General features: G+C 38.4%; 1 protein-coding gene and 1 non-coding gene across 2 annotated transcripts in view; one reads left to right on the top strand and one right to left on the bottom strand.

Annotated features, from left to right (window-relative positions):
- The window catches only part of Pcgf5 (polycomb group ring finger 5), a 124086-nt gene that overhangs the window by 96518 nt on the left and 4735 nt on the right, over positions 1-22833 (bottom strand). The gene's annotated exons all lie outside the window — the stretch shown is intronic.
- Positions 4238-4308, top strand: Trnaa-agc (transfer RNA alanine (anticodon AGC)). Its single transcript has one exon. It is a non-coding gene; the product is annotated as a tRNA-Ala (tRNA).

Genomic DNA, 22833 nt, shown 5'->3' with positions numbered 1-22833 from the left:
CAAGTCTCTACATCAAAGGGCTGGATCCAGCACAGATGATCATAGTCAGGGAGACAGTGTCTTCCAGCCTGGGACTTGTCCCAGTCAAGTCAAGACATCTCACTTCAGATGGGGAGTTTCTGGAGAGGGGACAATCACCAAGGAGCAGGATCACAGACCTTGGAACCTGAGTGATTCTCAGAGGGCCATTTAGGACATCACTACATCAAAGACAAGATTATGAAGTGACACACTGAGAAATCAAAGGGCTTAAGGGGCAAAAACAAACAAACAAACAAACAAACAAAAAAACCATGATGGTGTCTAACTAGATTACCTATGTGTTAATAGAGGAAAATAATTACCAACACAAGGATCTCGACAAAAATCTGTAAATATTTATAGATGGACTTTCTGCCAGCAGAAAGGCAAAAAATGAAGGAAAACATATTTTAAGAGAAGAATAAATAAGGTATATCTTGAATGGGGTTCTCACACAAACATAAATGACAGCAGGGACTGATGTGAAATAGTTTCTAAATTTATCAAATCACCACCTTCTGCTTTTTTGAATACCTATAACAGAAATGAAAAACAGCACAATAATTCAGATCTATATATAAAACAAGAGACAAGGGCTCATTTGTTTGGTATTTCTTAAGACAGCCTTCCATTCACTTTTGAGCAGCTGGCATAAAAAGAAATCAAGAAATTGGTTTATTAAGGCAATATACACAGAGTGACTTACTCAATGGGAGAGCATCAATGTTATACAGAAGGAGAAAATAAGTCTATTTTTGGAGCCACCAATCAACTTTCCTCACCATGGTTACAGGCTGTGTTTCATAACTTTCCAGAATCACAGATGATTCAAAATGACCTTGGTAGTAATTTAGACCAAACCTCATGTTTTATACATGGAGAAACTAAAGCTTAGAGAGGTAGGGCAGATTGTCTGACACCAGAAACCTTTAGTAACTCACCATAACCAGGACCCAGGTCTTCTCCCTCCTAAGAAATAATGTGAAGTCACATTGTTATGTCTGTTGTGGTCTGGATATTTGTGTCTCCTTCCAAATTCATACACTGAAATACAAACCCCTGAGGTGCTGGTATTAAAAGGTGAGGCCTTCGGAAGGTGGTTACCTCATGAGGGCACAACTGAGATTGGTGCCTTTATGAAGGAGAACAGAAAGCCCACCAGTCCTTCCTTATCACATAAAGACATAGCCAAAGGGTGCCATCTAGAAATCAGAAGTGGGCCCTCAGCAGGCATTAAGCTGTCTGAAGCTGCATCTTCACATTTCCAGCCTCCAAAAGTGTGAGAGACAAATTTTTGTTGTTTATAAGCCACCTGGTTTATGGCACTCTGTTGGAGCAGCCCAAATGAACTAAGCCATAAGCCAGGATAAATGGCACAAGTAATTTATGTCTGTTTTTTATTTGTCAACTATATGAAATTGTTCAGCAGTTAAAATTTCCACGTTTCTACATGATTAAAGAAAATCTTTCAAACTACATTTTTATACTCATACTTCAATGCAACTCGAAAATATAGGTGTGTTCAATATTGGATGACATGTTTCCTACTAGTCAAGGAGGCCCATCTGAAAGATAACAGCTAAACCATGTACACTGTACAGACTTCTTTGAAGTTTGTTATCTCAGATATCTAATTTTAATGAATACTCTTTGATCTTTTTAACTTCTCTCCAATTTTATGCAGATCTGTGTGACATACATACATATATATATATATATATATATATATATACACACACACACACACACACACACACAACTGTACATATATCTGGAGAGATGCTATTAACTTAGGATTTGGTAGAGGTAAATCAGAATAATAATTAAAGATATAATTTTTATGTCATATATTACTAAGAAGAATTCATTTTGAGCCCCCAACCCCAATCGCAACAATTTACAGGGTTGAGAATCTTTCATTCATGTACCCAGTATTTATTATTTGGGTATAGTATGTGCCACATTCTGTGTTATGAACAGGAATTTCAAATAATCACATACTGACCCATGCCGAGATCACAACCTGGTGGGGATCCATGTGAACAGATGCTTATTGTGGCAGAGAAAGTGTAACAACAATGGCTGGCTAATGGGACAATGGGGACAGAATGGAGGGAGATGACCAAATACCATGGGAGTAAAGGGAGAAGGTCTGAAAAGAGGACAAAATTATCTGTCAGGGTCTTAATAAAAGAGGAGATGGATTTTCCAAGCAAAGATAGGGAAAGTGTTACTGATGGAGGCCCCAGTCTATACAAAAGCAGAGAGAAGAAATAGAAAAGGTTGATCAGCATTGGCAGAAAACAAGGTCCATGTCCTCTATATCTGTGTCTCTGCAGCCACACACAGGTTGGTTTTACTTAAATCTACAATCACCCATCTCAATAGACCTTTCACACTATCCAGGAGCCACACTTCACTTCCTCAGTGCCATTTACTCCCCCAAACCACTTTTTCATGCCTCTTTACCTTTCTCTTCACATCTCACATATTTCCTTCCCAATCCTCAATCTCTCCTAAAGGAAGTGATGGAGGGTGTGGGTGGAGAAAAAGTAGGCCAAGTCAGAAGACACTACAATTCTCAATTCTTCACAAGGAGGGGGCCATACCCACACATTTACCTCCACAAGAGAGGTCTCTGACAGAAGAATCTAAGGGGCAAGATGGCAGTAGGGAGGTTCAGGGAGGAAATTAACATGAATACAAATAAAGACCATCTTACTGAAGACAGTGACCATGCAGCAGACAAAAAAAAAAAATATATATATATATATATATATATATATATATATATATATATATATCAAGAAAAAAAAATCAAAGTTTTTTATGACTCAATAGTGGGGAGTACAGGAGAAAATTTCAATTTCTTAACAGCACAATTATATTTCATTTTAATCCACTGGTTTTAAAGCTTATTGTTTTCAAGAAGGTGTTATTAGTCATAACTTTAATACATATATAAATTGTTTTCTCTGCTTCTAGGATCATCTTTGAAATAACAACAAAACGCTTCACATTTAAACAAAGGCCCATGAATTTTGAGCAAACAACTCATCAATTTGCCATTAGCAATGGGAGCTCCTGAGTGTAACAACAGTCCTTCTATCAGGATGTTTAGTCACTCAAATTTGAGGACAAGTGAATGTAAAAAAAAAAAAAAACCCTAAATTTTTCTAACTAAGGGCAATGAAACATGCAAATACTAGAATTTTAACTATGCAGAAGTTTTGCAGGCATGTATATTTTTAGGTAAACATAAACAGAGATAAGAAGTAAGAAATAAATGCAAAATTTTCTCTGATGAAAACAAAGCATCAAGATTGTGTTTATAACATACTTATTGAAAGGACACAGAAAACAGAAGGGTCTCCTGAACAAAGAGATGCCAAATTTGCATTCAATCATCAATTCAAACCTTGGTATATCAGTTGACATATGGGTTCTGTTCTTTATGAAAAGACCATTTTTTTCATTCTTGTATATTCCCCTAGGAAGCCTCCTCCATATCATCTCCAGGAACCTGGTCATGAAGAGGATCCCCTTCTCCAAGTTCTGTATCCACAAAGCACATATATTTACATCATAGAGTTTATGTGAGGTGCTTCCCAGATGGCTACAAAATCCACACATGAGGATTTTTACTATGAGTCACAGAAGAAGTGTTCCAAGCTTGTAACAATGGTTCCCAACCTATTCTCACTTTAATGTCAAATCTGAGATATCTATATCATTTCTAACTGTACATCATGCCCAGGCCCTATCCTAAACCAAATAAATCAGAATCACCACAGATAGATTCCAGATACCAGTACTTTTAAAAAACTCTCAGATGTTTCCAGTGTACAACCAGGGTTGAGACCACTGGCCAGAACCTTGCTTATTAGTAATGTAAACTCTCAGGTCCTCTCTGAGAACAATTAATTCAGAACCTGTGATGTAATGCCATTCATTCCCAGTGATTTGTGTGTGAGAAACACTGGCCTAAAAAGAATCTTGGATCAAATGGGCAAACTTTAAGATTTGATGATGAGATGGATGAATCCCTCACCTTAAAAAACTTATTCTGGGGGCTGGAGTTATAGCTCAGTGGTAGAGTGTTCATCTAGCACATGCAAGGCCCTAGGTTCGAGCCTCAGCACCACATAAAAAAATAAATAAAATAAAATAAAAGTATTAAAAAATAAATTAAAAAAAAAACAAACATTCTGGCCCAGGGGTAGTGGCTCAGTGGTAGAGCGTTCGCCTAGCACGTGCGAGGCCCTGGGTTCGATCCCCAGCACCACATAAATAAATAAAATAAAATAAAAGTACTAAAAAAATAAGAAATGTTTTTAAAAAACATATTCTGGTCCAGTGGTATGAATGTTTATATATATTCTTCAGAAGCTACCCAGGATAGCTCCCCATACATGAACAGAATGCTAAAGGCAAGTTCTAGCACTACATAAGAGAGGGCATTGACTTGACATGAACCAGTTATAAGTAGATCATTTACACATCTGATTCATGGGGGCAGCTGAGTTTAGGGAGGCCAAGAACAGAATTGGGGAAAGGTACAAAGAAAGTTTTATCTGTAACTTGATGTTTGAAAAAATCTAGTTAGACTTTTTATAAAATAAAGAAGTTTTGAGCTGGGGAAGTAGCTCAATGGTAGAGTGCTTTCTTAGCATGAGCAAGGCCCTTAATTCCATTTCTAGAACTGGAAAAAAAAGTTTTTCCTTGATGTCTAGAACATTTATCCCATATACACAACAAACATTTCTTCTTTGGGTAATACAAGTCTCTTTAAAGCCCAATTTAAAAAACCTTCTAACTTTGGGAAACTATATAGTTCTTATGTTCCTTCATGACTTGCTTATTAATCACCTAAGAATTCCTTCATAGAAACAAGTGAGCTATGAAAAGTGCTGGTGATCTTGGTTGCAAACCGGAAATGTTTCTACTTATGAATTCTTGGAAGACTGCAGCTGGGATATTAAGAAGGAAAATCCAGGGAAGAGAAAAAAACTGGAGGGCAACCTGGGGGTACAGCTGATATAGCCCCAAGAGTTAACACTAAAGGTAAGGAGATAACAATATGCTACTAAGGTCAAATTTGCTTGAACTTGAGATCTAAAATTATTCCATAAGAAATTCAAGATAAGGTCATCAATTTAAGTAGTTTGTACAGAACAAAAAGAGACACTGGCTCTCTGACAACCATTTCCATTACTCACAGGTCATCTGAATGCCCTCTCTCATCTCTCTCCCTTTTTGTCCTCCCACTAGTCTGATATGAAGGGGATCATACTAGTTCAGACCTAGGGTAGAGAAGGTCTTACTTGAAGTGGAAGTAGTGAGAGAGATCAGAGTGGGAAGAATACAAAAGATTTTTAGAAGCAAAGATGTTTAAACTACTTGGCTGGAGGGGCTAGCCCAGAAGCAGTTGGGAAGTTTTTAAAATTACTAATTCTCTAGGGCCCAGCAATAAGTGAAATAAATCAGAATCTTGGAAAGGGGGGTTATATGAAGTTTCTAAAAGCTCCCCTAAACTATTTTGGAGATAGAGTGAGTGCTGGGATCACAGTTGTGGGGAAGAATTCTAACTTCAAAGCAAGAATGCTTCTTCACAATTAATATACATATTTTAAAGTTCTGGATACAAGGTAAATCATTCTCCAATTCATTCATTACCACCGTATTACCCTTTTCTCTTACTAATTTTATTTTTATCCATGAAAATCACTAATTACTAGTTTTATTTTTATCCAAATAACCCATGAAAATTATTTGAAAACTCAAAGTATACTATCAAGTTGAATATGAAAAATAGCAGTACCCTGCTTCACCTCTCCACTAAGGGGAATTACTAAGAAAATTTTTAGCTATTTCTTCTAAAATTTAGTTTCATATCCTAAACAATATGTGTATGTTTCTTGATTTATTGTTAGACATTTATTAACTAGTTAACTGCAGATGTCCCACTATATACCAGTTGATCCTCTTCCATTCACCTGATAGAATCATGGCAACATTTTTTTTCCCAGTTTCCCTTGCATCAGGTATAGCTAAGATCAATATTTAGTCTGTATGGCTTAGTATAGCTCTACTGATTACCATTAAAAGACTTCTACACCAGCTGGTAAATAGCTGCTACCCAAGTTTTATCTAATCCTTTTTTGGACACTCCCCAACCCACTATTTCCCATAATCCAGCAAACAAAGAGTTAGCATGTGATGTACCTGGGAGCTTTCAAGACCTGCCTCCACTCCACAGCAGACCTGTGTTCTGACTTGTCAGTGGCTGGGCTACCAGTTGTTAAAAATTCTGAATACTGCCCCTAGGTGTGGCCACGTGATTACATTTCTGCTGTTAGAATCTAAGCAAAAGTGATGGATGCCACCTCCAGGCTCGGGTCTTACACCTCTGTCCCTTGCTACCCTTTCCTCTTCTTATGTGCTGTATCACAGACATTGACCAGGTTTTGACCATACAGATTAGGGCAATGCCCTAGAGAATGGAAGAAATCTGGGTTCCTGACTTGAGCATTTCCCACTTGAAATGCTCACCTTGAACTGACACATGAGATGAAAATAAATTACTTTGTTCTTTAAGTCACAATCTGAGGAGTGTCTATTATAGCAGCACAGTCTTACACTCTAACTAGCACTCTAGTGATTTATATTATCATGACCTCTGTAAATATCTACTGAGCCATTTTCACTCTGTTTCTTTCTTATACAACCATTTATTTTTCTGGAGTTTGCAATTTTTTGAATTGGTAATTCATCCTCAAAGTTTCACAGGATCTAGAAACTCCTTCTGAAAAATATTTTACACCTGGCCAAATGTATCAGGTCATCTATCAGATTTGTTTTTATTTTTACTTGGAAACTCCTATAAGTTATTCTTCCTGGAATCATCCTGCCTTCTATTTGGATCTAGACTAGCTTCTAAAACTTGTCATTCTGGAATTTTCTTTCTTTCTTTTTATTTTTCTTTCTTTTTATATTAGACTATCTGCTTCTGGAATTTCACATAATATTTTGTCATGGTTTATCCTCAACTTAAGATTTTTTTAAAAGAAACCTTCCAGTTGCTTCCTATGACATTTCACAGTGAATAAAATTTTTAGATCTTTTATCTCAAAATGTTTTTATTTTACGTTGCATTTGATAGTTTGATGCATTTAAAATTTTACTTTGATAAAAATTCCCTCTGAATTCTGAAGCAATGAATCCACTGTTCTGAAGATTCCAGTGTTGCTGTTTTGACATCTAGTCCCATTCCACTTTCCAATCTTCTTGCATGCAACCTGTTTTGCAGGATTTAGGGTAGCTCTGTTTTCCTTAGTATGTTGAAATTTTACAGTGATATGATTCATACAGTCGGTGTCTTTGTGGTCTTTTTTCCTTATTCTCCTGGCTAATCCTCAAATTAATGTCCTCCAGTTCTGGGGAAAAATCTTGTATTACTTCTTTGGTAATCTCCCCTGTCCTTTGCTTTTCTCTGTAGTCTCTTTCCAGAACTCTCATTAGTTTGATATGAGAGCTGCTGAACTGATCCTCTATTTCTGTTTCTTCTCTCCTAATTTTGATATTTTTGCTTTTAATTTTTACTTGGTCTTCTTGTTCTGCTTAACGACATATTTTGCCATTTTACTTTTAAATATTAAGATCTATTTCTTATTCTTTGGTTATTATTTTTTCAGTCCCTGTTCTTATTTTATGGGAGCATTTTTTTCATCTCTCTACATATTAAGTAGGTTAGTTTTGATTATTTTCATTTTCTTCTTCTCTTTGTGTTTCTCTTTCTCCATGTTTTTTTTCCTTTTTTTCTTTTTCTTTTCTTTTTTTGGTGAGGGGATTCAACTCAGGATACTAGACCTCTGAGCCACATCTATAACCCTTTTTTGTATTTTATTTAGAGATAGGGTCTCACTGAGTTGCTTAGCACCTCAAAGTTGCTGAGGCTGGCTTTGAACTTGCGATTCTTCTGTCTCAGCCTCCCAAGTCCCTGGGATTACAGGCTTGTGCCACCGCACCTGGCTCCATGGTTGATCTTGTTGTTGCTTTCATATTTATTTTGATTTCAGTCTTTTTTGTTGTTGTCGTTGTTGAAGGCTTTCTTCAAATGTCTCATATTTATTGGCCATATAATTGTATTCAAGAGCAAAGCACTAAAAAGCTGACTGTGAGTTCCATGTTCATGGTGGGTGGGAGGAAATAGGGTTGTGGGATTGTTGACTGGTTGGTTCACTGTAGAAAGAATAAGTCATAAGTCTTTTTTTTTTTTTTTTTCGTTGTGGGACTTCAAATGTCAGCATCTCTAGGTCTTTTCTCTAAGGCTTCTCAGTTTACTTAGAAAAGAATTCTTTCATTTCAGGAAGGACTAATAGTAAACACATATTTTCAATGTACCAAATTCTAATTTGAAGACCCATTAACCAAATCTTACAACCACAGAGACTGCCATCAAAGAAGATTCTTTCTTTATTGATTTCTTTCAGAACGCATTGCTTTTCTGTTTTTTTAGACACATCTGAGTAGCTATTTCCCCAATTTTCTTACTATTTGTTAAAATGTGAGAAAAGTCTTTCATTCTTAATCACAGAAAAATATTATTCAAGAGAATTCTTTTCAGAATAACACAAAAGACTTTTAATCTATTAATTCATTAATTTAGTCTTAAAACATGATAGGACTTATAACACTAGACTAATATTAAAGAAAGGAAATACGTATTTTTCAAGCAATAAAGCTTTTTCACTGAATCCTTCCTGCCACTTCATATCCAGCTATGGTGGGTGACCTGAGCTGAAAGGTATTTGCCTTGATAACTGTCAAGTATTTTCCAAGCAGACCTCTGTGTACTATATAAAGCCATCATCAGTACTTGAATCTTGTCTGTATTGCTTCTAAAAACAGTCAAAGGAAGGAAGAAGAAAACTTTTAAAAAATAATCAAGCATGAAGACCTTTCTAATATCCAAAGGATCACAATATTTTCACTCTCATGTAAAAGGGCACGAATATGAAGATGATTAGCCTAAAGATTTTAATCTTTTAAGTCTGAAGACACAGTGCTTGCCCTAAACACTAAATTTGCAGCTAAAAAATAAGAAATTCCAAGAGAATCATTAGAACAAAACACTAATATTACACCTTTCGTCTAATTCCATTTGAAATGAGCATATAGCTTGGACCCACCAAAACTTGATAATTGCCTCCTGCTATTAATCATGACTTCCCAGTTGGTCTGGGGGAAACCACCAAGCATCTAACAGGAGAAAAAATTCCCATGGGGAATTTGATTTTATTAAATCTGTCTAGTTCTTGAGGATCCAACATGGCGGCCGGCGAGGAAGCTGCACTTTCAATATCTCCACATTAACGGGATCAGAAACACCAATTAAAACAGCTACATTCTACCTACTGAGGATCTTCTAGCAAAATTCCGTTGAAAGGAGACCTGCCGAGAATTAGTAAGTTTATTAGACGTGACAGTTTGCCCCAAACAAGTGAAACTTGACTGGCAGCGCAGGCTCAGAGTCCAATCCCGCGGCCACCCGCCGCTTCTGCAAGCGGCAGGCGGCCCAGAGCAGCGCGGCAGAAGGGTCCCCGCCCAGCCAGCAGACAGCGCCCGCCATCCCGGCTACCCTGGCGGCCCTGCTTTCGCCCGGCGAACAGCCACCCCACCCGGCTGGTTCTTAGCCACGCCGCTGCAGACACCCGGCTTTACAAGCGCCCCCGGCGACCCTGCTCGGCGAGAAGGGTCCCCGCCCTGCCGGCAGACAGCTCCCGCCATTCCACTCTTGTTCTGCAAGCAGCCACCCCGCCCGCTTGGTTCTTAGCCACGAGGCTGCAGCCGCCCGGCTTTACAAACGCCCCCGGCGACCCTGCTCGGCGAGAAGGGTCCCCGCCCTGCCGGCAGACAGCTCCCGCCATTCCGCTCTTGTTCTGCAAGCAGCCACCCCGCCCGCTTGGTTCTTAGCCACGAGGCTGCAGCCGCCCGGCTTTACAAGCGCCCCCGGCGACCCTGCTCGGCGAGAAGGGTCCCCGCCCTGCCGGCAGACAGCTCCCGCCATTCCGCTCTTGTTCTGCAAACAGCTAGCCCGCCCGCTTGGTTCTTAGCCACGAGGCTGCAGCCGCCCGGCTTTACAAGCGCCCCCGGAGACCCTCCTCGGCGAGAAGGGTCCCCGCCCTGCTGGCAGACAGCTCCCGCCATTCCGCTCTTGTTCTGCAAACAGCCACCCCGCCCGCTTGGTTCTTAGCCACGAGGCTGCAGCCGCCCGGCTTTACAAGCGCCCCCGGCGACCCTGCTCGGCGAGAAGGGTCCCTGCCCGGCCAACAGACAGTTTCCGCCATCCCGGCTACCCTGCCGGTCCCGCTCTTGCCCTGCAAACAGCCACCCCGCCCGCCTGGGTCTTAGACACGCGGCGGCAGCCACCCGGCTTTACAAGCGCCCCCAGCGGCCCTGCTCGTCGAGAAGGGTCCCTGCCCGGCCGGCAGACAGCTCCCACCATCCCGGCACTCCTGGCGGCCCGCCCGCTCTGCGAAGGGTTACCCCACCCGGCTCTTAGCCACGCGGGCGCCATCTGCCTGGCGCTGAGGGAGCCCCCGGCGGCCCAGCGCAGCCAGAAGGGTCCCCGCCTGGCCCGACAGAAGGCACGTGCCCTTCCGGCTCTGCTAACGGCCCTGCCCACCCAGGAAAGGGCTCCCCACCTTGAGAGGATGGGAAGGAAATCTAACCAAGCCTCTATGAATTAGCGAACTGGGATCTAAAACCAGAGATTATATCAGACCAGAGACAAGCCAGTTCCACCTCTCCCTTCGGTCACTCCTGCAAGGAGCCAGGGGCCCGCCATAGCAGAGAGGGGAAGTCACCAAAGATCGGCCAAAGAGATTCCTTCCCAGCGGACTCTAAATTAGCAGGAGCGGCGAGGGAGCCGGACGGAGCTGGCGGGAACCGCGGCAGCGGCACGGGAACCGGCGGGAGCTGAGGCGGTGCTGACGCAGGAGCCGGCGGGAGCCGCGCGGCGCGGGTCTCCCAGCTACAGCCCCCACCAGTGCTGACAACTGAGGTCTCTTGCACCAGATACGGGGGCGTGGCTACCAGAAGAACGAAACGCGATCAGTATGAAAAGACAAGGAAAGAAAGGACCACAAGCAATGCAGGTCAACTCAACTTTAGAAGAGGTAATATCTGCAGCAGATGGAATGTCAGATAAAGAATTCAGGATATACATGCTTCAGATGATCTGGAGTCTCAAGGAAGACATTAGACAGCAAAATCAGACAATGAAAGACCACTTCGACCACTTCGACAATAAATTACACAAACAAATCCAAGAAGCAAAAGATCAATTATACAGGGAGATAGAGGTTATAAAAAACAAACAAACAGAAATCCTGGAAATGCAGGAAACAATAAACCAACTTAAAAACTCAATTGAGAATACTACCAGCAGAGTAGAACACTTAGAAGATAGAACATCAGACAATGAAGACAAAGTATTTCAACTGGAGAAGAACATAGACAGCTCAGCAAAGCTGTTAAGAAACCATGAGCAGAACATTCAAGAAATATGGGATAACATAAAGAGACCCAACTTAAGGGTCATGGGGATACAGGAAGGTATTGAGGTCCAAACCAAAGGAATGACCAATCTATTCAACGAAATAATACGAGAAAACTTCCCAGACTTGAAGAATGAGACAGAATCCCAAATCCTAGAAGCCTACAGGACGCCGAATGTGCAAAATCATAAGAGAGCCACACCTAGACACATTATAATGAAGATGCCCAACATACAGAATAAGGAGAGAATTTTAAAAGCTACAAGAGAAAGGAAGCAGATTACATTTAGGGGTAAACCAATCAGGATAACAGCTGATCTTTCAACACAGACTCTGAAAGCTAGAAGATCCTGGAATAACATATTTCAAACGTTGAAAGAAAAGGGGTTCCAACCAAGAATTGTGTATCCCGCGAAATTAAGCTTCAGGATGGAAGATGAAATTAAAACCTTCCATGATAAACAAAAGTTAAAAGAATTTGCAGCTAGAAAACCAGCTCTTCAAAACATCCTCGGCAAAATATTACAGGAAGAGGAAATGGAAAATATCAATGAAAACCAACAGCGGGAGGTAGTACAGTAAAGGTGGGGGGGAATAATCAAAGAGGAAAACAAACCATGTTTAGTAACATAAATAAACAAATATGGCTGGAAGAACAAACCATATCTCAATAATAACTCTAAATGTTAATGGCTTAAACTCACCAATTAAGAGACACAGGCTAGCAGAATGGATCACTAAACAAGACCCAACAATATGCTGCCTTCAGGAGACACATCTGATAGGAAAAGACATACATAGACTGAAGGTGAAAGGTTGGGAAAAATCATATCACTCATATGGACTTCGCAAACAAGCAGGAGTGTCCATACTCATTTCAAATAAAATAGATTTCAAGCCAAAGTTAATCAAAAGGGATGAAGAGGGACACTACATACTTCTCAAGGGAACCATACACCAACAAGACATAACAATTATAAATATATATGCCCCAAACAATGGTGCAGCTATGTTCATCAAACAAACTCTTCTCAAGTTCAAGAGTCTATTAGACCACCATACAATAATCATGGGAGACTTCAACACACCTCTCTCACCACTGGACAGATCTTCCAAACAAAAGTTGAATAAGGAAACTATAGAGCTCAATAACACAATTAATAACCTAGACTTAATTGACATATATAGAATATACCACCCAACATCAAGCAGTTACACTTTTTTCTCAGCAGCACATGGATCCTTCTCAAAAATAGATCATATATTATGTCACAGGGCAACTATTAGACAATATAAAGGAGTAGAGATAATACCATGCATATTATCTGATCATAATGGAATGAAATTGAAAATCAACAATAAAAGAAGTAAGGAAAAATCATGCATCACTTGGAGAATGAACAATAGGTTACTGAATGATCAATGGGTTATAGAAGACATCAAGGAGGAAATTAAAAAATTCTTAGAGATAAATGAAAACACAGACACAACATATCGGAATCTATGGGACACATTGAAAGCAGTTCTAAGAGGAAAATTTATTGCTTGGAGTTCATTCCTTAAAAAAAGAAAAAACCAACAAATAAATGATCTAATACTTCAACTCAAAATCCTAGAAAAAGAAGAGCAAAAAAACAGCAAAAGAAGAAGAAGACAAGAAATAATTAAAATCAGAGCTGAAATTAATGAAATCGAAACGAAAGAAACAATTGAAAAAATTGACAAAACTAAAAGTTGGTTCTTTGAAAAAATAAATAAAATCGACAGACCCTTAGCCACGCTAACAAAGAGAAGAAGAGAGAGAACTCAAATTACCAGCATACGGGATGAAAAAGGCAATATCACAACAGACACTTCAGAAATACAGAAGATTATCAGAAATTATTTTGAATCCTTATACTCCAATAAAATAGAAGATAGTGAAGGCATCGATAAATTTCTTAAGTCATATGATTTGCCCAGATTGAGCCAAGAGGATATTGACAACCTAAACAGACCAATATCAATTGAGGAAATAGAAGATACCATCAAAAGACTACCAACTAAGAAAAGCCCAGGACCGGATGGGTATACAGCAGAGTTTTTCAAAACCTTTAAAGAGGAATTAACACCAATACTTTTCAAGCTATTTAAGGAAATAGAAAAAGAGGGAGAACTTCCAAATTCATTCTATGAGGCCAACATCACCCTGATTCCTAAACCAGACAAAGACACTTCAAAGAAGGAAAACTACAGACCAATATCTCTAATGAACCTAGATGCAAAAATCCTCAATAAACTTCTTGCGAACCGGATACAAAAACATATCAAAAAAATTGTGCACCATGATCAGGTAGGATTTATCCCTGGGATGCAAGGTTGGTTCAATATACGGAAATCAATAAATGTTATTCACCACATCAACAGGCTTAAAAATAAGAACCATATGGTCATCTCGATAGATGCGGAAAAAGCATTCGACAAAGTACAGCATCCCTTTATGTTCAAAACTCTAGAAAAACTAGGGATAACAGGAACATACCTCAACATTGTAAAAGCAATCTATGCTAAGCCTCAGGCTAGCATCATTCTGAATGGAGAAAAACTGAAGGCGTTCCCTCTAAAATCTGGAACAAGACAGGGATGCCCTCTCTCACCACTTCTGTTCAACATAGTTCTCGAATCACTGGCCAGAGCAATTAGACAGACGAAAGAAATTAAAGGCATAAAAATAGGAAAAGAAGAACTCAAATTATCACTATTTGCAGATGACATGATTCTATACCTAGCAGACCCAAAAGGGTCTACAAAGAAACTATTAGAGCTAATAAATGAATTCAGCAAAGTGGCAGGCTATAAGATCAACACGCATAAATCAAAGGCATTCCTGTATATCAGCAACAAATCCTCTGAAATGGAAATGAGGACAACCACCCCATTCACAATATCCTCAAAGAAAATAAAATACTTGGGAATCAACCTAACAAAAGAGGTGAAAGACTTATACAATGAAAACTACAGAACCCTAAAGAGAGAAATAGAAGAAGATCTTAGAAGATGGAAAAATATACCCTGTTCATGGATAGGTAGAAGTAACATCATCAAAATGGCGATATTACCAAAAGTTCTCTATAGGTTTAATGCAATGCCAATCAAAATCCCAACGGCATTTCTTGTAGAAATAGAGAAAGCAATCATGAAATTCATATGGAAAAATAAAAGACCCAGAATAGCAAAAACAATTCTAAGCAGGAAATGTGAATCAGGCGGCATAGCTATACCAGACTTCAAACTATACTACAGAGCAATAGTAACAAAAACAGCATGGTACTGGTACCAAAACAGGCAGGTGGACCAATGGTACAGAATAGAGGACACAGAAACCAATCCACAAAACTACAACTATCTTATATTTGATAAAGGGGCTAAAAGCATGAAATGGAAGAAGGATAGCATCTTCAACAAATGGTGTTGGGAAAACTGGAAATCCATATGCAACAAAATGAAACTGAATCCCTTTCTCTCGCCATGCACAAAAGTTAACTCAAAGTGGATCAAGGAACTTGATATCAAATCAGAGACATGGCGTCTGATAGAAGAAAAAGTTGGCTATGATCTACATACTGTGGGGTCGGGCTCCAAATTCCTCAATAGGACACCCATAGCACAACAGTTAATAACTAGAATCAACAAATGGGACTTACTAAAACTAAAAAGTTTTTTCTCAGCAAAAGAAACAATAAGAGAGGTGAATAGGGAGCCTACGTCCTGGGAACAAATCTTTACTCCTCACACTTCAGACAGAGCCCTAATATCCAGAATATACAAAGAACTAAAAAAATTAGACAATGAGATAACGAATAACCCAATCAACAAATGGGCCAAGGACCTGAACAGAAATTTCTCAGAGGAGGACATACAATCAATCAACAAGTATATGAAAAAATGCTCACCATCTCTAGCAGTCAGAGAAATGCAAATCAAAACCACCCTAAGATACCATCTCACTCCAGTAAGATTGGCAGCCATTAGGAAGTCAAACAGCAACAAGTGCTGGCGAGGATGTGGAGAAAAGGGTACTCTTGTACATTGCTGGTGGGACTGCAAATTGGTGCGGCCAATTTGGAAAGCAGTATGGAGATTTCTTGGAAAGCTCGGAATGGAACCACCATTTGATCCAGCTATTCCACTACTCGGTCTATTCCCTAAAGACCTAAAAAGAGCACACTATAGGGACACTGCTACATCCATGTTCATAGCAGCACAATTCACAATAGCAAGACTGTGGAACCAACCTAGATGCCCTTCAATAGACGAATGGATAAAAAAAATGTGGCATTTATACACAATGGAGTATTACTCTGCATTAAGAAATGACAAAATCATAGAATTTGGAGGGAAATGGATGGCATTAGAGCAGATTATGCTAAGTGAAGCTAGCCAATCCCTTAAAAACAAATGCCAAATGTCTTCTTTGATATAAGGAGAGTTACTAAGAACAGAGTAGGGAAGAAGAGCATGAGAAGAAGATTAACATTAAACAGGGATGAGAGGTGGGAGGGAAAGGGAGAGAGAAGGGAAATTGCATGTAAATGGAAGGAGACCCTCAGGGGTATACAAAATTACATACAAGAGGAAGTGAGGGGAAAGGAGGGAAAATATAAGGGGGAGAAATGAATTACAGTAGAGGGGGTAGAGAGAGAAGAGGGGAGGGGAGGGGGGAGGGGGGATAGCGGAGGATGGGAAAGGCAGCAGAATACAACAGACTCCAGAATGGCAATATGTAAATCAATGTGCAACTGATGTGATTCTGCAATCTGTATATGGGGTAAAAATGGGAGTTCATATCCCACTTGAATCAAAGTGTGAATTATGATATATCAAAAACTATGTAATGTTTTGAACAACCTACAATAAAAATTAATTAAAAAAAAAAAAAATAAATAAATAAATCTGTCTAGTTCTTGATTTGGGTGGTAGTTACATGGCTGCTTACTTTTCACAATTCATTAAAGTGTACATTTACATTTCAAAAGTTTTCTGTATAATTATGTTTTGCAATAAAAAGAACTTTTCTAAAAAATGTTTAAAGAGAAATAGATAAGGCAGAAATTTCACTTGTCAGAGAGCTTACTGCCTTCATCTTACTTGGCTAGAATTAATATACAGTCTGACATGGATAAAGGAGAAAAACTGCTATGATTTATTTTAAAAGGCTAAACCCGTATTCCACCACATTTAAATAGTTTGTTTTACTCAAAACATTTTATTTAAAATAAAATTTCTTAAACTTCACAGTTGACATTGCATCCCCCATGGTAATATTGATGCTTTACATTTGCATATCACTATTTGCAAAGAACTTTCACATCAAATCCTCAGGAGACAGTACAAAGATTACATTCTCCCATGTTACAGATGAGGAAACTGGGGCACTTAATAATTGGTTAATAAGATTACAAATAGTAGGCTGGGGATATAGCTCAGTGGTAGAATTCGCCTTGCATATGTGAGGTCCTGGGTCTGATCCCCATCATTACACAAAAAAAGCAAGGATTAAAAATAGTGACAGAATCAGGACATAAAATAGTAACATAAGTCTAAAAGGCTTAAATATTTTACAAAGGGAAAAGAAAGGAAAAAGGAAAACAAAACCCTACTTTTCCAAAGTTCTTATTTCTAAGACAGGATCTCAAAGCTGGTAGTCTCTGTCATGACATCTATGAATTTCCTGAGATGCCCAGTGAGGAAGGAGGGAGCCAGGAAGTGTGGTTGCAAAACTGATAAACCAAGGGTCTGTGGTCAAACTGTTCTTGGTCATCTCAACCACTCTCAGTTCATAACAATGCACCTGATGCCTTAGAGAGTAGTTCAATTCAAATGCAAACAACAAAGTTACAAGTATTCACTAAGTTTATGTTAAAGGGAAAACAACACCTCTTTGCCATTCAGGAAGTTTCCAAAGGAAGGATATTAGGTATCCACTCTTGGCATCTCATCCTACACCATATTCTTCCCCATAGAGGTGGAGCAAGTGTGTGACTGTTTCACAGGTCTCAGTTCTAAAATGGATGGCCTTTTTCTATCAAAGATATTCAGCATGAAGTATTTGGCTTCTTCCTCTTGCTCTCTACCTGGACAGTAAAAGGCAGAAACCTGGGTGAGTATTTCTGTTCTGTAGCCTCAAACTTTCCATGTGAAGTTTAGAGTAGGGGAATGAAGGTGCATGAGATCATTTTGGGCTTCACATCAAGGTATATTTTCCAATCTAGCCTTCATTAGTAATGAAGTTCATATTTTGTTTACCCATTGATTCTTTTTTTTAAAATGCAGTCACAACTTCAAGAGGGAATTCCTACTTTTTTAAAAAATATTTATTTAGTTGTAGATGAACACATAGTATCTTTATTTATTTTTATGTGGTGCTGAGGATTGAGCCCAGTTCCTCACACATATGAGGCAAGCACTTTACCACTGAGCTACAGCCTCAGCCCTCCCATTGACTGTTATCTTTTTAAAAACTGGTGGTGTTTTTTATGGGTCCTCTTCGAAGATGCCATAACCTGCCTTTAGTTAGAAGTCAGAGCACATGGCTTGTACACCATAGCTCTCCTTGGCTGATTTCTGTGCACTTTTACACTAGTATTTTCTAAAGTACTGGAAAAGTTGTACTTGGGGAAGCTTTCTAAGATTTTTTGATTGGATACTTTAATTAATTCTGTCCTACAGGACAATATTAACTGAGATTCAGGGAAACTAGTTCTCTCCAGTGCCAGCTTTGCCACATGTCTGTGATCTTTAGCACATTTCTAGAAAGTGTCTGAAAGAATTTAGAGCTTCCTTATCTTTTAACATCTTTAAGGCACTTTCCAACCCTATGGACTAAATGCTCAGAAAGGCTTTAACATGCATAATCTCTTCTAATTTTTAAAACAGATATTGGCACTGTTATACAATCATTTTGATACTTTGGTCTTATGACTCAAGACCAATTAATGACCTTCTGCCTCCAGTGACCTGAGTTCCTTCACAATCCTCAAGTTCAGCCACACTTTGCAATAACATCATCACTTAGAACTGAGCCCTCTATGATTATAAAATCCCCTGAAAGTTCCTGTGCCCTTTACCATTACCCTCAGAATGTCCCTCCAGATTCCCATTTCTCACTCTCCTTTGCTCCTGCAGAACCAGACATCACACAGGCTGGCCTCATCCCTGTACTCAGTCTCTAGCCCCTTCCACTCAACTGAGGGCCCATATAGAGTTGGAAGTTTCAATGACACCCACACCATCTTCACTTCCAAATTTTCTGAGCATTGCTGGAGAAAGTTATGAACACAATAACCATTTATGCTATCACTGGAGCAAGGCCTTCTAGCAACTTGTCCAGGCCTCATCACCTTTGGATCTTCAAATTGCATATAGATCCACAGCTTTCCAAGTCTTTCTGACTCAGGATCCTCTATCTCAGCTTCATGTCTCACTCTCAACTTATTTCTAGCAAATCAACAAAAGAGAACAACACATTTAAATACAGCCCTCTCCCAGCTTTGCTCCTTAAAACTCAGAACCTCTTTTGCCTTCATCTAATTTCTCTTTCTCCATGTCACATCTGCATGTACATTTTTGCTTGTACATTCTATGGGTTTGGACAGATATACAGCAACATGTTTCATCATTATAGTATCATATGGGGTACCCTATCATATGGGGTACCCATACCATATGGGGTGCCCTAAAAATCCTCTGTGTTTGGCCTATTTATCCCTGCCCCTCTACCGTAACTCCTGGCAACCACTGATCTTCTTATTGTCTCCATAGTTTTTACTTTTCCAGAATGTCATATAATTAAAATTGATCATACAATATGTAGCCTTTTGAGATTGCCTTCTTGTATTTCTTAATCTGCATGTAAGTTTCCTCCATAAATCTTTTCATGGCTTGACAGCTCATTTCTTCCTTTCTTATTAGCATCAAATAATATTCCATTGTTTGGATATACCAGTTTATTCTGAATGATATATTGGTTGCTTCAAAGTTGAATATCTTGGTTACTTCAATTATGAATAAAATTGCTATAAATACCATTGTACAGGTTTGTTTTTGTTTTTGTTTTTTTGTTTGTTTGTTTGTCTTTGGTGAACAGAAGTTTCCAACTCCTTTTGGCAAACACCAAGGAAAGCAACTGCTGGATTGCATGGTAAAAGTAAGTGTAGTTTTCTAAGAAACTACCAAACAGTCTTCCAAAATGCCTGAACTATTTGGCATTCTCACCAGCAATGAATGTTTCTGTGGTTCCATTTCCTTGTTACCATTAGGTGTTGTCAGTGTTCTAGATTTTGGCCATTCTAAGAGGTATGTAGTGGTATATCACTTGTTTTAATTTGCATTTTCCTGATTGTGCTTGATGTGGAACATCTTTTCATATGTTTATTTGCCAGTTGTATTTTCTTTTGGTGAGATGTCTGTTAAGGACGTTGGCCCATTTTTTTAAATTTGGGTGTTTTTTTTTCTTCAAATTATATATTGAATTATAAGAGTTATTTGTATATTTGAATTATAGTCCTTTATTAGGCGTGTCTTCCCCAAATATTGTTTCTCGGTCTATGGGCTCATTTTTTATTCTCTTGACAATGTCCTTTGAGAGGCAGACTTTTGAAAAATTTTAATAAAAGCATTGTTTATCAAATTTTATTCCCTGAATCATGCCTTTGATGTCATATCTAAAAAGCTATCGCCAAATCAAAAATCAGATATATTTTCTCCTATGCTATCTTCTAGGAGTTCTAATAACTTAATATTCAGGGGTGTGATTCATTTTTAATTAATTTTTGTAATGAGTATAGGTCTGTATCTAGATTTAGTTTTTTCATGTGGATATCCAATTGTTCCAACACCATTTGCTGAAAAGATGCCCTCTTCATTTTATTGCCTTTTCTCTTTTTACAAAGTCAATTATCTTTATGTAGGTCCATTTCTGGTATCTCTATTCCATTCCACTGATCTATTTGTTTAATCTTTTGTCAGTACCACATTGCCTGGATTACTACATATTTATGGTAAGTCTTAAAGTTAGGTTGCTTATCTTTCTTCTAATTTTGTTGTTCTCCTTCACTATTGTGTTGGCTGTTCTGGGTCTCTTGCCTTTCTTGCTTTCTTTTTTTTTTTTAAATTTATATATGACAGCGAAATGCATTACAATTCTTATTACAATATAGAGCACAGTTTTTCATATCTCTGGTTGTATACAAAGTATATTCACACCAATTCATGTCTTCATACACGTACTTTGGATAATAATGATTATCATGTTCCACCATCATTTCTAACCCCACACCCCCTTCCTTCCCCTCCAACCCCTCTGCCCTATCTAGAGTTTCTTTTGTCTTTCTTTATAAACCTCAGAGTAGAGAAATAGTCAATATCCACAAAATAACTTGCCAGAATTTTGACTGAGATCGCACTGAATCTATAAATCAAATTGGGAAGTCTTGACAATATTGAGTTTTCCTCTTTGTGAATGCAGAATCTCTTTCCATCTATTTAATTTTTTTCTTTGATTTACTTAATCAGTTTTATAGTTTTCCTCACATGGATATTATACATGTTGTTAGGTTCATACCTAAGTATTTCATTTCTTTTTGGATGCTAATGTAAATTGGACTATATTCTTAATTTCAAATTTTGTCATTTCATTTCTTGTATTTATGAAAGTGATTAATTTTTGTATATTAACCTTGTATCCTGTACCTCTGCTATAACTGCTTATTAGTTTTAGGAGGTTTTTCTGGTTATTTCAGATGTTTTATATAGAATAATGTTATCTTCAAATAATGACACTTTTATCTTCCTTCCCAATCAGTATACTTTTTATTTGTTTTTCTTGTCTTATCACCATGTGTTTTTTTTTTCACAAAAAAACTTCTTTATCATAATTAGGGTGATCAAATAATTTGTTTTCAGAAGAATTTCTTTTAGATTAAAAATAGGTATTATCTGTCCAAATATTATTCCATAATTAATTAAACTTGGATAACAAGTATGAACTGATACTTGTCCTGGGTAATCCAGATATAAGGTCACCCTATTTTGCTCCTGTCCTTCCTGAGGACTGCCTGGCACATTAATTCTCCTCTTACTTGCTCCCTTGGTCTTCAATTTCTTCCCCTCCATTGGTAGCTACTCCCTCCACAAACAGTCCTGGGCTTTCTGTGCAGTCTTATATTTAAGAAAATTTCACATCCATTCATCACCTTCATTATTAAGTTCTTCAATTTTCATAGCTTAGCCATAGTTTATATTTGCTCTCTCCATTTCCTTCCCATTCAGGCATACCTCAGGTATCCAACTGACCTCTGTTTCCATTGCCTAATGAACCCTGCTCTTCAAAGGCTACTAATAATGGTCTCACTGACAAATCTAATGAGCACCTGCAATTCTTCAATCTCAGCCCCTCAATTTTATCAGGCTCCTTCAAATTCTCCTTCCTCGCCTTTCTTTTTCTAAAAAAATATTTTCAGTTGTAGGTAAACATAATAACTTTTTAAAATTATTATGTGGTGCTGAGGATCGAACCTAATATATAAAACATATCACCTATCTTTTCCTCATTCTCTTATGCTTCTTTTTTCAGTATCTTGGCTGCTACCTTCAGTCTTTCTCCAAGACTTCAAATATTCTTTCCCAAGGCTCTGCCCAGGCCTCTTATTATTCTCACCTACACACTCTGGATATTCTCATAGGTTTATTGTCCTCCCCCAAAAGAATGCCTCCAATCTTTCTGTTTTAATGGTTCTCATTCATCTGGATAGTTCTTAGGCACAAAAAAGTTAACATATCCAATTCCTAATATATAAACATCTCCATAAATTAGACAGATATTTATTGATTGAGCACTATCTGCAGGTATATTATTAGTGGTTTTCCCTGGCCATCTATTTGAATTCCTGTCAATCCCATCCTAGGTTACTCAGTTTCTATTTTTGATTCTCCCTCAACTCCCACATGCAATGAGCCAATAAGTTCTCTTGCATGTACTTCTAAATGTATCTCAGCCAACTCGCCTGCCCCCACCCTAATTTAGGTTATCATCCCTTCTTTTCTGGAGGCTATTTTAACAGTTTCCTAACTGGGACTACCCATGGTTCCCAGTGCATATCAATCTTAAAGCACAGCTTTAAACATACCATTTCCCCACTTAGCATATCTTTGGTGGTTCTATAATCAACAGGCTTAGTCTAGCATTTGAGATGCTTCACAATGTGTTCCTAAT

The sequence above is a fragment of the Callospermophilus lateralis genome, chromosome 15 (assembly GCF_048772815.1).
Source record: "Callospermophilus lateralis isolate mCalLat2 chromosome 15, mCalLat2.hap1, whole genome shotgun sequence".
Lineage (NCBI taxonomy): Eukaryota > Metazoa > Chordata > Mammalia > Rodentia > Sciuridae > Callospermophilus > Callospermophilus lateralis.
This window is presented reverse-complemented; position numbering and strand designations above follow the sequence as displayed.